The following is a 12,158-nucleotide window of genomic DNA, read 5'->3' as shown; positions in this document are numbered from 1 at the left end:
ACTAGAGGTGGCTACCTGCTACTACAGAGGAGGGACAGGCCCACACCCAAAGGAGCTTCGCCCCTAAAAGGTTTCGGCGGCACTGAAGACGTAAATTTTGAAATTATTTGGTCACTGTAGCGGCGCGACATTTGTTTTCGTGGCCACTACAGGGAGCGACCGCCGCGCCGCCATCCGATAGCGCCTGAAACGCGCTTCTGGGCACTTTTTCTCCCTGAAGACGGCCGCTGGCCTAGGTACTGAGGAGGAGAACGCCCTTAGCTCCACTTGTCCCTAAACGCGCTTCGCGCCGGTGTCAACTAAGTTCTTGCATTTCTTGTTCTGCGATGTTTTCTACGCGCGACGATGAAATTTCTCCACGCAGTACGCGTCTCTACTTAGAACTATTTTCAGCGTGACAGTTTTTGTATTTTCTTGTAGCCTGGGAACACCGTTCAATTGGTGCGACAGAAACTTATGCAGCTTCCGTCTCACGCATTGTATGGAAACGGTTGAATACCGCTTGTAGTTACTTTCTTGCCATAGAGTTGAACTAGTAAAAGGTTTGTGACACACACTTATGAGAACGAATGCAATAAGCTAGGTCTTCGCTTGTACATTAGTGTGCAAAAAAGCTTTTATTTGCGCAGGTGCCCATGCTGCGAGTGCAGTCGTAACGCTTTGACGTTGGATCCGAGCCCATGGAGAAAGTTGGAGCTGTAGAGCTGTATGTAAGTACACTTTGTGCGTGCATATTCTTCGTTTGACCATTGTGAAATATGTCAGAAGTGGTTTACTAATCAGTGCACAAAAATTGATCTGCCAACGTTAAACAAAAAATTGGGGGACCCTTAAGCTTCGCCTTTAAGAGTTGAACGCAATAGCGAAATCCGGCCCCTGGTGCGCACTTCAACCACTAAGTGCACACTTATTAATGTGTATTGTTACACACACACGCACACAGACACAAACGCGCGCGCGCGCGAGAATGGTACATACAGGCTTTTGATCTAAAGCAGGAGTCGCATGGCATCCAAGATACACGCCGCGCGCTTGCCATCTCGGAGGCGATGAAGAGTCTCACAATGCCTCACAGATGGCAGCACATTATCTAGCGTTTGCTGTTTGCTTGATCAACGCCTTCTCTGCAAAGGCGGCATTGGCTTGATATGTTTTCCGCTAGATGGACATAGTTGTCCATTTCCTTTCTCGATTTTTCGCTCACGGATGATTTTTCGCTCACAACCAGCGGTCCCGACACCGGCGGCGGAATTTCTGCGACACGAGCTCTCTAACGCTATCGCGTTAAAAAGCATTTAATAATGAGCCGTAGCGTCCCCCCTTCACTGCTCATGGGCTTTCTTTTTTCATTAGCTTAATGGGCACAGCCACTGCTCTGCCAAGAAGCCAGACATGAAGTTCAAGGGGACACAGCTTTTGCATCGGTCTGGCTTTAATGAGGGAACTTGCGCTGTGATTCAAAATTTTATTTTCAAGCCATTGTTCAAAGCTTTACAGGAGGCTAACACATACAATAGGGCTCTCGTGGTTCATAGGGCTCTCGTGGTTCAAAAACCGTGGGCAGGACCGCTCAAAGTAAAAGAAATCTAGGCCGAAGGTTTACAGGTTAGTATGATTGAAAATTGGGCGAGTTGGTAACAATTCATAGCTGGTAGAGGCAAAACAGTGCGAAATAACAGAGACCAAGGACGAGTAGACACGACACGAGTGCTGACTTTCAACTGAAAAGTTTATTGAAGAAACATCATAATATACTCTTACTGTACATGCTCTTACAAGGCAAGAAACTCATGACGACGTCATGACATTGAAGTAGTGTTTGCAGCCAAGAATAAAGTTGGTGATATCTGCACAGCAGTGCGGAAAAAGGCCCAGTGGTGAAGGATTCATATTGCATTAAGCACACGAATGTTTTTGCGCCATTGGCATTGTGTACAGCATACCCTTCACGTGTGGAAGTGTTTACATTGGGCAATCGGGGCGACACGTAAACTCGCAACTGAGGGAGCATCAAAATTCCTCGAGAGGTAATGTTTGCTCGACGCACTTGGCAATGCACTGCCAAGATTGCGGGTACACCGCAGAATTTTCTAGAATGAGGATTCTTTTCCGCCACCACGACCAGTTGACACGTGAAATCTTCGAGGCCCGCAAAATACAGAAGGCAGGGCATAACTGTGTCATTCAGTCTTCAATAGCCCTCCAGGAAAAGGAAATTTCCTTTTTAGAAGCTTGTAATCATTAACAGTGCTAAGATTACTAGCAAGAGCGAGCCAAAGAGCCCGGAAGCATGCCAGTTTCATTACCATCTGCTATTGCCATGTATTAGCATGGCTCTAATGACAAACACCGACATCCCGGAATATTTTCTGGCTGTTTTAGGTAAGCAGTTAATGTACAAGCTTCCTAAATTCTTCCAATGCATGCTATGTTCTATCATAAATTAGAGGCTCAAGACATCAAATACATCAACAGTTTCTTCCGTTGTTTGCTATTGAAAGCATGTTGTAGGGATGGGTATGTTTCTGTATGAGATAGATTTTGCATATACCGCAGATCCATATATGCTGAAATACTGCAGAAAGTTTCAGTATTATCGTCACCATCTTTCAAAGTAGCATTTGGCGTTGTTAGTTGCCTAGTTTCTGAAGGAAGAAGAAAACTGGAAAGTGAGTTCCTGGACTCCAATCTCAAAGGTGATGCTTTACCTCCATGCACATTCATCGACGTTCGAAAAAAAAAATGACAAATTCGCATAAGATCTGCATATTTTTGTTGGAATCCTTCGGTATTACCTTTCATGTTAACTAGTTTATTTGTATAGGGAGAGGCTGCTCAATTACCTTGTCTGGAATCGGTGCACTGAGTTTGTGTGCTATGCTTAATTTGGCAGTTGCAGGGTGGTAAGGCATAGCCTTTCAGATAGCAGACTTGTCTACCATCTTTCTGGTGCTCCTGCCACGGGCTGAAGCCAATTACATCCTTGTGAAATGTTTGCCGAAGGTTCAACGGTGTGCACACTAGCATGTCCCAACCGATCAGGACAGAAGATAGTCAACAAGTTTGGAGAAAATGTGCAAATTCTGCACGGTGCATTCACATTTCAGTGGACATTTGCTGGCTGGCGCATCCTCTTGCCAAAGTCCAACATCAGGGGAAAGTGCAGTGCTGCATGTCTGGAAAAAAAGTTCATTGACTAAACACCAAGCGATGTCTGCCAAGGTGTCGAGCCTTCAAAGTGCAAAGAGAGAGTAAGCTTGCTCTAACAAACATAGCAGTGGTTATGAAAATGATAATGTGCATTTGTAAGTACATACTGTCATAGTGCGCTCGGTACAAAACAAGTAACCAACTAAGGCATGCCGAGTTTTAAATAGCATAGGTGTATTATGTCCGGTACCGCCTCACACAAGAAACGCCTGCTGGTGTGCCATACCCTTCTACCTATGAACTCGCAGCAATTGGGGACCTATTAATTGCACTTGCAGCAGTTGGGGACCTATTAATTGCACCGTGGCACTGATAACGATGTAGACTTTCTAGAACAAATGGCTCGGCAGCTACAAAAGTGGGCTTGCTACGAAACGTATAATGCAGATGGCACTTTCATCGGTACTAAAGGCTTTGAAAACGTGCAAATGCTTCACAAGCTTGCCCTCGGATGCGTGAACATTTCTAAAGACACCGTGTGTTTCACTTATAAGGATTTGTGCAGGTGGTATAAATAACCATTGCAGCATCGCAGAAAGTGTCAAGAACATGCTTGGAAAATGTTACGATTTGTCGTAATTTCTGAAACATAGGGTAAGCTGCTGCATGCATATGTTTGACTGACTTCATTGTGAGGTTTGCATGCAGGACGAAATTAGCATTCTGGTAATTCCATAACCAGGTCACAATTGTGAGACATACTGTTGTGGAGGAACTCGTTGATTTTGCCTACCCAGGATTCCGTAAAACACCTAAATTTAATTGCACTGTGTGGGACAATATCAACTGTTCAGTTGCACCTGCTTTTGGCTGTTACATGTTTAGTGCTGTTTACCAATGTTTCGCTGCTGCGCTTATGTGTATTTTGTGGTTGAAATTGCTTTAATTTTAAAGGAGTACTGACACGATTTTGAGACATCGCAAAAGGGACATTTTTGGTTTCCTTGGTATGCAGTGTCAACGATGTCCACACACCGGAGTCGGAGAACACGTATCAAATATTTTAATTTGACTTTGAAGTCTTCGTCGCTGAGCATCTGCAAGCCAGCCACAGTACAATGGGCATTATCCTGACGAGTCAAGACAGTTCCCCCGAGTTTGCAAGTTCTGCATCCTGCATGCAGCCTATATCGTAGAAATCACTGTCAGGGTCACTGGACAACAATTAACTTATCGTTGTTTATGTGCACCACGGGCAGATGATGGATTTGCCGCTAGTATGTCGCGAGTTTCTGTATCCCCGTGACATGACACTGCTATGAAACGTCACCGAGAAGCCGCCCCCTCGATATCGAAACCAAAAGTGTCTTTTTAAGGTAGCGATAAATAAAATACATACGATGCATTCCCAGGCACCACAATACTCGTTTTAGGTTTCTCGACACCAGTATTTTTATTTAGAGCATCAATCCGAAAATTTTTAAAATTCATGTCAGATGTTACTATTCCTTTACCAATTTCGAAAAATGAATTGCGTGGTCTTATAAAGGCTACAACTTTCAGAATGAGCAAAACTGCTTGGTTTGACCAAAGTACAAAGAGCTGTGATTTATATCACATCGATCCATTCATTGAATTCAAAATTACGATAGCATTAGATAGAAGTATGGAAACTCTTATTCACCGATTGAGGCTAGGCACCGCATACACAAAACATTTTTTGCACAGAATTGGTAGAGCTGAAACTCCCGAATGTGAATGTGGATTTATAGATGAAGACGTATGTCACCTTCTCATAGACTGTCCACATCATGACACGCCGCGACGCCGTCTTAAATCGGAACTGTTGGCATTAGACCGCAGACCGTTTAGCTTGAGGAAACTTCTGGGCCCGTGGCCAACTAGAGTTTTACAGACGCAAGCTTTAAAAGCGTTAACACGTTTCTTACAAGACAGCGGCATTGCTGACAAGTACTAAGAAATACCGAACTTTCATTTCTATAACACATGTCATACTTATTATGCGCAGTCTCATATGACACCCATCATATGTGTGTGCTGAAGTGAATAACGATCGACTGTTATGTACTCACGAGCGAATACACCTTCTTAAAGACCAGACGTGTGCTCTGCTGTTTTGTGCTGGTCGGACCAAATATTAACGACGGACATTATCAGAGACTTCATTCGCTGTCTTTGGAACATTTCTTTATCATTTTGTTGTGATATGTGCCTATAAGTGTATTTTTGCATATGAGTGCCCGAGTGTTCTATTTTACATGAACTGCCTTGTATGTTTTACTCTAAGATATGTGTTCAAGTTTCACTCAAGGGCTAAGGAGTAGCCGGCGCCATAATTGTGCGCCAACATCTCCTTATATATCATATCAATAAAAAAAAAAAAAAAAAAAAAACTCCTTTAACATATCTTTTTTCCTGTCTGTACTCATAAGTAACCTCGACTCACTTGGTAAGAATCTTTAGCACATAAGCGACACAAGGACGAAAAGGGAGGGACAACGTCTGCACTAACTTTCAACGAAATGGTTTATTGCGCACAAGGCACTAATAGACACAGTGGTGGTGCCCTAGCGATTCACCAAGATGCCAGGCTGAGAGATATGTCTTTTAGATGTGAAGCATCTTATAGCGGAGTTCAATCCGGTGGTGGTGGTGGTGTGCGGCGTGACCACCCTTACTGCGCATGCGCAAGCCCTCTCCACACACCTCCTCTCCCTCTCCACTTTCCCTCTCCCCCTTTTCCTCTCCACTCGCCCTCTGAAACGCGGGCTCTACATCTTCGGGAAAATGTGCAGCGCGGCACGGACGAAGGACAAGAAACGCACAACACGAGCGCTTGTGTTGTGCGTTTCTTGTCCTTCGTCCGTGCCGCGCTGCACATTTTCCCGAAGATGTTAGTACACCAACTCGCCCAGATCGCCGTATTAGTTTGGGCTCTACATGCCGAAACGCTGCTTCGCATCGCCTCATGGTCCCCTTTAGCGGGATATGGTGTGATTTTTTTCTGTTTTATTTTGACAAAATATATGGCACACTATAATCACTTCGCGAACTACTACACATTCAATACAGTTAATTCTTTATTCGAGAAGGATAGTTGCGGAGTGCTAACACAATTGGTACCCACTTTTACAATTTTTGCAGCTTCTATTATCAGTCTCGTTAGTTCAACTCTATTAGCTGATGAAACCTTTGTGTCCTGAAAGAAAGGTTCATACTCTCATGCCCTACGCTGTGACGCCAGCCATCCATCGTTGTATTTGTTCACAAGATTACAGTGCTCTCTTAACCTATCATTCATGCAGTGGCCCATTTCCTGACATACCACTTACCACATGAAAGAGGTATCTGATAAACGACAGCTTCTCAGCATGTCCTATGTCGTTTTGTGCAAGCAATTGTCTTCTTTGGTGCTTGACTACTAATTCTGCAAATCGATTTCAGCTTGCATGGAGCTGAAAAACTACTTGTACATTAGCACGTGATGCCATCCTTTCCATAAGTGTAGTTGGATAGCGTAACAACTCAACAGGACACACAGCACATGGGAAAGGTTCACACACAATGCGTCGCACAAACAGAAGTGTAAGTCGTAAAAGGCTTAAATTAGGCAGTACCGCTCCATTGCTCTAGTTGGCTGTTCCAACAGTGATGTCGCTGAAAAAAGAATAGCTGATGTGCCATACTTGCACAAAATTTAGCATTACATAATAAGGTTGGTGTCACATACAAATGTGCAAATAGTTTTCCAGCTCTATGAAAGCTGAAATCAATTTGCAGAATTTGCAGTCAAGCACGGAAGAAAACGATATAGGATGTGGTTTGCGGAATGTAGACAAGCTGTTGCTTATGAGATACCTCTTTTCTGCAGTAAGCAGTATGCTGGGCAAACAAGCAGCTGCATGAATGATAGGTCAAGATAGCATTGTAATGTGTAAACCTTTCTTGCAGAACACAAAGGTTTTGTCAACCAACAGAGCTGAACTAACGAGGTTTATAATACTATTTGCTGCAGGAATTGCAAAAATCGGGTACCAATCGTGTTAGCACTCTGTCCCTGTCCTTGTCGGATAAAAAATCTGCTTTCTTGATTGTGCGATAGTTCGTTAGTTGATTAGTGTTACGTACGTCTTGTAAAAATGAAGCAGAAAAATACAAATCTCTGTGCATGGCTTCTTGGTGCAGTGTGAGGGCACCAACACTGTATAAATGTTTGCCTCGTGTGCAATAAACGATTTTGTTTAAAGTTAGCGCATGTGTTGTGTCTCTCCATGTTTCTCCTCGTGTTGCTTATAAAAAATTCTTAGTATGTTGCCAACTAGGCTGAATTTTTCCCTATACCTCTGTCACCCTGTGCTGTATCGTCTGTTGTCTTTTGACCAAACTGTAGCCTCTTGTTTTTTTTTTTGGTATGCAGGTGTATGTGCATGCTTGACTGAGACATTTTTTTAATATGCCTTTTGTGTGCAAGATGAAATTAGAATTCCAGATATTCCCTAAACCACAATATGATTTTCACACACAGTGCTGTGGAGGAGCTCGTTAATTTTGCCTACCCTAGATTCTTTAGCATATCTAGATTTACTTCATTAAGTGAGAAAAAATCAGCTGTTCAACCGCCCCTGCTTTTGGCATTTACAAATGTTCGACAATTGGACAAATTATTGCTGCTGTGCTTGTGCGTTTGCCAAGTCAGCCTTCCGATTTTTGTTGTGGTGATACATGCCTGCTCGATGGAGACACCTTGTACTTATTATGCCTTTTGCGTGCAGGTTTTTGGACAAAGTCATCAATTCCATTGCTCTTCCTATGCCAAGTGGCCAGGATAATGGTTGAAATTGCTACAGTAAAGGTTATGATCAACAACATTTGTTGAAATTTTGCATTTACTTTTGGAAGCGCAGTATAACGCATTCCATGCAACATTACTAATGAAAATGAGTCGACTTAAAATGCTTATGTTGTCTGGAGCGCAATGGATTAAGCGAGTGCCATGTCGGAATAAACAGCATTAACTAATTCTTTTGACAAAAGAACACCGATTTTGCTGATATGAAAAATTCTTGTACACGGAGTGATGCTGGAGCTGTTTTGACAAGCGTACTTGTCGTCTTCGTGGCTGCAACTTTGAGACAAGTCTTGTCGAAATGTTGGCTCCAGTGACACCCTAGTCAAAGCGTTGTACCATGCCAGCATTTCACAATCAAAAGTTTTAGCTTTTCACTGTTAGCCTGTTACACCCCGGTGGCGCAAGCTCAGGCATTTATTTTATGTCTTTCTTTATGCCTCAACATAACTTCTATCAAAAGTGATAACTAATGGGAAGTCTGCATATAATGGCATCGGATTAATTTCTGGAGCTTCTCTAGCCAGCAAAATTTATCGCTCTTTCTGTCTACTCTGTCCTTTTTTCCTATGTTCGCGCGCTGCAAAACCCTGCCAGTATGATAATCCAAAAACGGCAGAAGTTCAGGGGAAGATGGCGGCTTGAAAAGGTGAAAAATTCTTAGACACGGAGTGTCGCTGGAGTCAGCGTTTCGACAAGCAGTCTTGTCTTCTTCAAGGGTAAAAATTGCTGCTGAATGAAAGAATTCGATGCAGAGACCACTATTCGACACCTTTATTTTAGCCAAATGGCGCATAAGTGCTTTAAAATGAAGCAAAAATCCCCATATCTCCCGTGGAGCAAAGTCTCTCGATTTCTTTTCATCGAAGCGAGTGGGTCGGCGACCGTAAATGACGGGAGGCGCTCAAGGATAGCTTTCGGTTTCGGTTCTTGACTGCGCGAAGCGCCACCTGCTTCCTGCAACTGGTGTCATGGAGACTTCCTGTTTAACTTTTTGAAACTGCAAGCGATTGCAACCTTTCCTTGCACTGTTGTACTTGATATTGTGCAATATATATGCGCCTGTGTACGTTATGGTTATATTAGGCACCATCCGGGATATCAAGCATCGAAATCTGATGTGCGACACTTGCGCTTTGCCACTAGAAGGTAAGCAAAACACCACTGCATGCTGCACGACGTTCCTGCTGTCTGCGTAGTGAAGCAAATATGTATCGTCTTTACGGCGACCGCTGTCCTTGCATCTTGGCACGACGTAAGCGGGATCGACTCCTCCCATGTTTATCGTAGAAGAAAGTGAGCCGCGCCAATACGGACACTAGAGAACCAGACATCGTGTCTTCTTATGTGTCGGCTTTTGACGCTTTTCGTCCCATTAAAGACTGATTCCTACCTCTAGAAACTTTCTCTCGTTTTTGTGTTTATATTCTGCCCTTTTCACCGGACTTTGAAACGAGGTCGCATTCGTTCGTCAACTGACGCAACGTGCAGAATGCTGCCTTTGCCTTGTTCGCAAAAGAAGATAGTCGATACCACGCCATCGGAGGGGCCCGTGAAGGCATAAAATTCGTCAAAAAGAAATTGACATGCTTCCTGAAGTCTGAAAGGGCTAGGTCATTTTCTGCATCGCAAGAAGTCAGTCACGTGTTTGGCGCTACAAGGGACCCTCCACGGGCTGCTGCGGCTACTATCCCAGCCTTTAAATCCGTTCCACTCCTAGCGCGAGTGCGCCGATACAGCTGTGGCAGACTTGTCTACGATGCTTACATTGAATGCTGCAAGCTGCGTACATTGAAATTGTTTTATTTTTACACGTACATAAAATACGATTCGTGCATGCAGAACAAACAAGGCGTTAAATAGGGCGGCATGGCTCATCTGTTTACAACATCACCACATTGGTAACCAATCGCACTGTTTGCATGAATGGCATTTCCCGCCAAGCGAAGGTGACTGAAGACATAGGTGTGAGTGCAGTATTCATATATTACACTATTTAAAGCCTACTAAGTGACATGGTTTAGACAACCTGTTACCTAAGGACCTACCAACATTGTGCATTTGTACAGAGCTGTCTATGCTTTCAGCGTGCCTTTAACTTCAGGAATTTAAAATTATTTCCTTATCTTATTATCTACTCCATCTATCTTCTAGCTGCCCTTATCCGGGTGCTCTCATGGCCACTTCCGTAACTGGTATTGGGCGTAAGGCATACCACTGGAAGAGCAGACGCCACCTTTGGTGCAACGTGCTAGGCAGGCTCATGTGGTCATAGTGGCTGCTTAGTCTGCTTTGGGAGCACCAGAGCGAGCTGAAAACAAAACTTTAGAATGCCACCTGCGCTGTAATTCTGAGTGACTGGGGAGGTTTTCCTGCTGTTGCTGTGCGCTCGACAACACTTGAAAGAAACCACTACATTATGTAGCCACTGTCTTTGGAGGAGTTTGTATGGTAGGCCAGTGCTCAATGCAGGGCGTACGCTATGAAGCCTGCTGCCAGCTTTCACATGTGTCCGCAGGGTAAGAAGGTGCATGAATCTGCGAATGCAGAACTTATAAATTGTAAGCAGCTATTGGCTAGTACTTCCGCAAGGAAGATTTCTGCTTTGACGTGGGGCTGCGATGTTCGGTGAGTAGCAGGAAGCCTCACCGAGACTCGCCTGTGAACGCTGCCCCAGCTAATGATGCTTTTTCTTCCTCAAGGTGGCCCATACGTTTCTTACCTCCATATCGCCCCCAAAATTAGGTTGATGCACTCAAGCTAATTTCAATTAAGTTGACCTGTCCCAAATCCATTTGTTTTCTACAAAGCCATATGTATTCTTGTTGGAAAAGTGCCACACACCTTTGCGTTATAGACATAATATTGTCACTGAAATTGCTGGAAAACTTGCCATAGACTTTTGCACATTAAAAATATCTATTGCAGTCTCTACACCTTGTTTTTACCCTGCTTTGGTAGCTGCAAGCTCGTTGCTGCAGTAACTTCTCAGTTTCTGCGATTCCTAGCCCATGCATGTCTTTGTCTGCCGGCGTTGTTTGGAGAACTAGTCCAGCAAACGTTGCTATGGTGATATTTGTTCACATCCACGTTGCACAATACCACATGTTTTGCCTCGTAGACTGCTTCTGCTTCTAACAGCAGTTGCGTAGTCCTGCCGTCTTAAGCCTTGGCGATGAAAGCTCTGATGCTATAGTAGGGCTGCAGCTGCCATAGCCGTGGTCGTCCACGTGGTCCTCATTCTAGGACTACAACCAAGGTGTTGGCCGTGCGTATTGTTTCGATATTTTTCTCGTGACATCAGACATGTACGCCTGATCGCTGTACGACTATGGCTACAATGACCCAGATGTAGGCACTTGCTAGCGCCGCCTGGCAGGCTGAGCTCAATGCGCCTCGGTGCAGGCTCAGTGTGCTTAGTGCAGTGAGCTCAGTGCAGGCCTCCTGTTAGATATAATGGAAAGGGAGCAATAGGAATCATTTTAAAAAAGAAGGCTCTTGTTTGTTTTAGTGCCATCCAAAGAATGTTTTGAATTATGAAAAAGAAGCAGCTGGAAATTGCTCACTGACGAGACTGATAACTGTAGATACGACACCACCTGATTAATAATAATTATAATAAAAAAAGGCTCTTCCCGACAGCACACACAAGTCACCATAGATGTCAATTTGCCTAAAGTTTAAATTGTCTTTAAAAGCCTTGACAACATCCACGCACTGACAGTTTATTTTGTATGCAGTTAAACAATATCTGCGTACTTGCAATCGCCAACTTGATTGCTTCATTCTTGTATCTGCCATTTAGTTAGTTTCAACAAAATGTCATATGTGGGTCATTTCTGAGGGGATTGACAGCAGGACTCGAGAGATCCCCAATATGACTGAAATCTGGACCTTGATTCCTGAAATATACAGTTTTTGTTCCATGGTTATGTTTCACCGCACTGCAACCTCACATGGGGGTGCCAAAGGAAAAAGGTGCTTAAAACCAGTCGTGTCTCTGTAGCTCATAAACTACTTATTAGAGTCTTTTAGCAAGTTACGGAAATATAGTACGCAAATACGGTAAGCTGTATGGTAGCGCTCCTCCTTTCCCGCTCGTTGTGCTTTTGCCGTGAAGGCAGCCCAACACCACAAAAGC

At 43.9% G+C, this 12,158-nt stretch overlaps 1 long non-coding RNA gene across 1 annotated transcript; it reads left to right on the top strand.

The window, feature by feature from the left end:
• Window positions 1-326: 326 nt before the first annotated feature.
• LOC119397806 (uncharacterized) lies at window positions 327-8,016 on the top strand. The gene is made up of 3 exons (XR_005184603.2): window positions 327-542; window positions 630-710; window positions 7,944-8,016. It is a non-coding gene; the product is annotated as an uncharacterized LOC119397806 (long non-coding RNA).
• The last annotated feature ends 4,142 nt before the right edge of the window (window positions 8,017-12,158 follow it).

Source organism: Rhipicephalus sanguineus, chromosome 6, assembly GCF_013339695.2.
Source record: "Rhipicephalus sanguineus isolate Rsan-2018 chromosome 6, BIME_Rsan_1.4, whole genome shotgun sequence".
Taxonomy (NCBI): Eukaryota; Metazoa; Arthropoda; class Arachnida; order Ixodida; family Ixodidae; genus Rhipicephalus; species Rhipicephalus sanguineus.
Note: the sequence above shows the minus strand (reverse complement) of the source record. Positions and strands in the feature narration are given on the sequence as shown.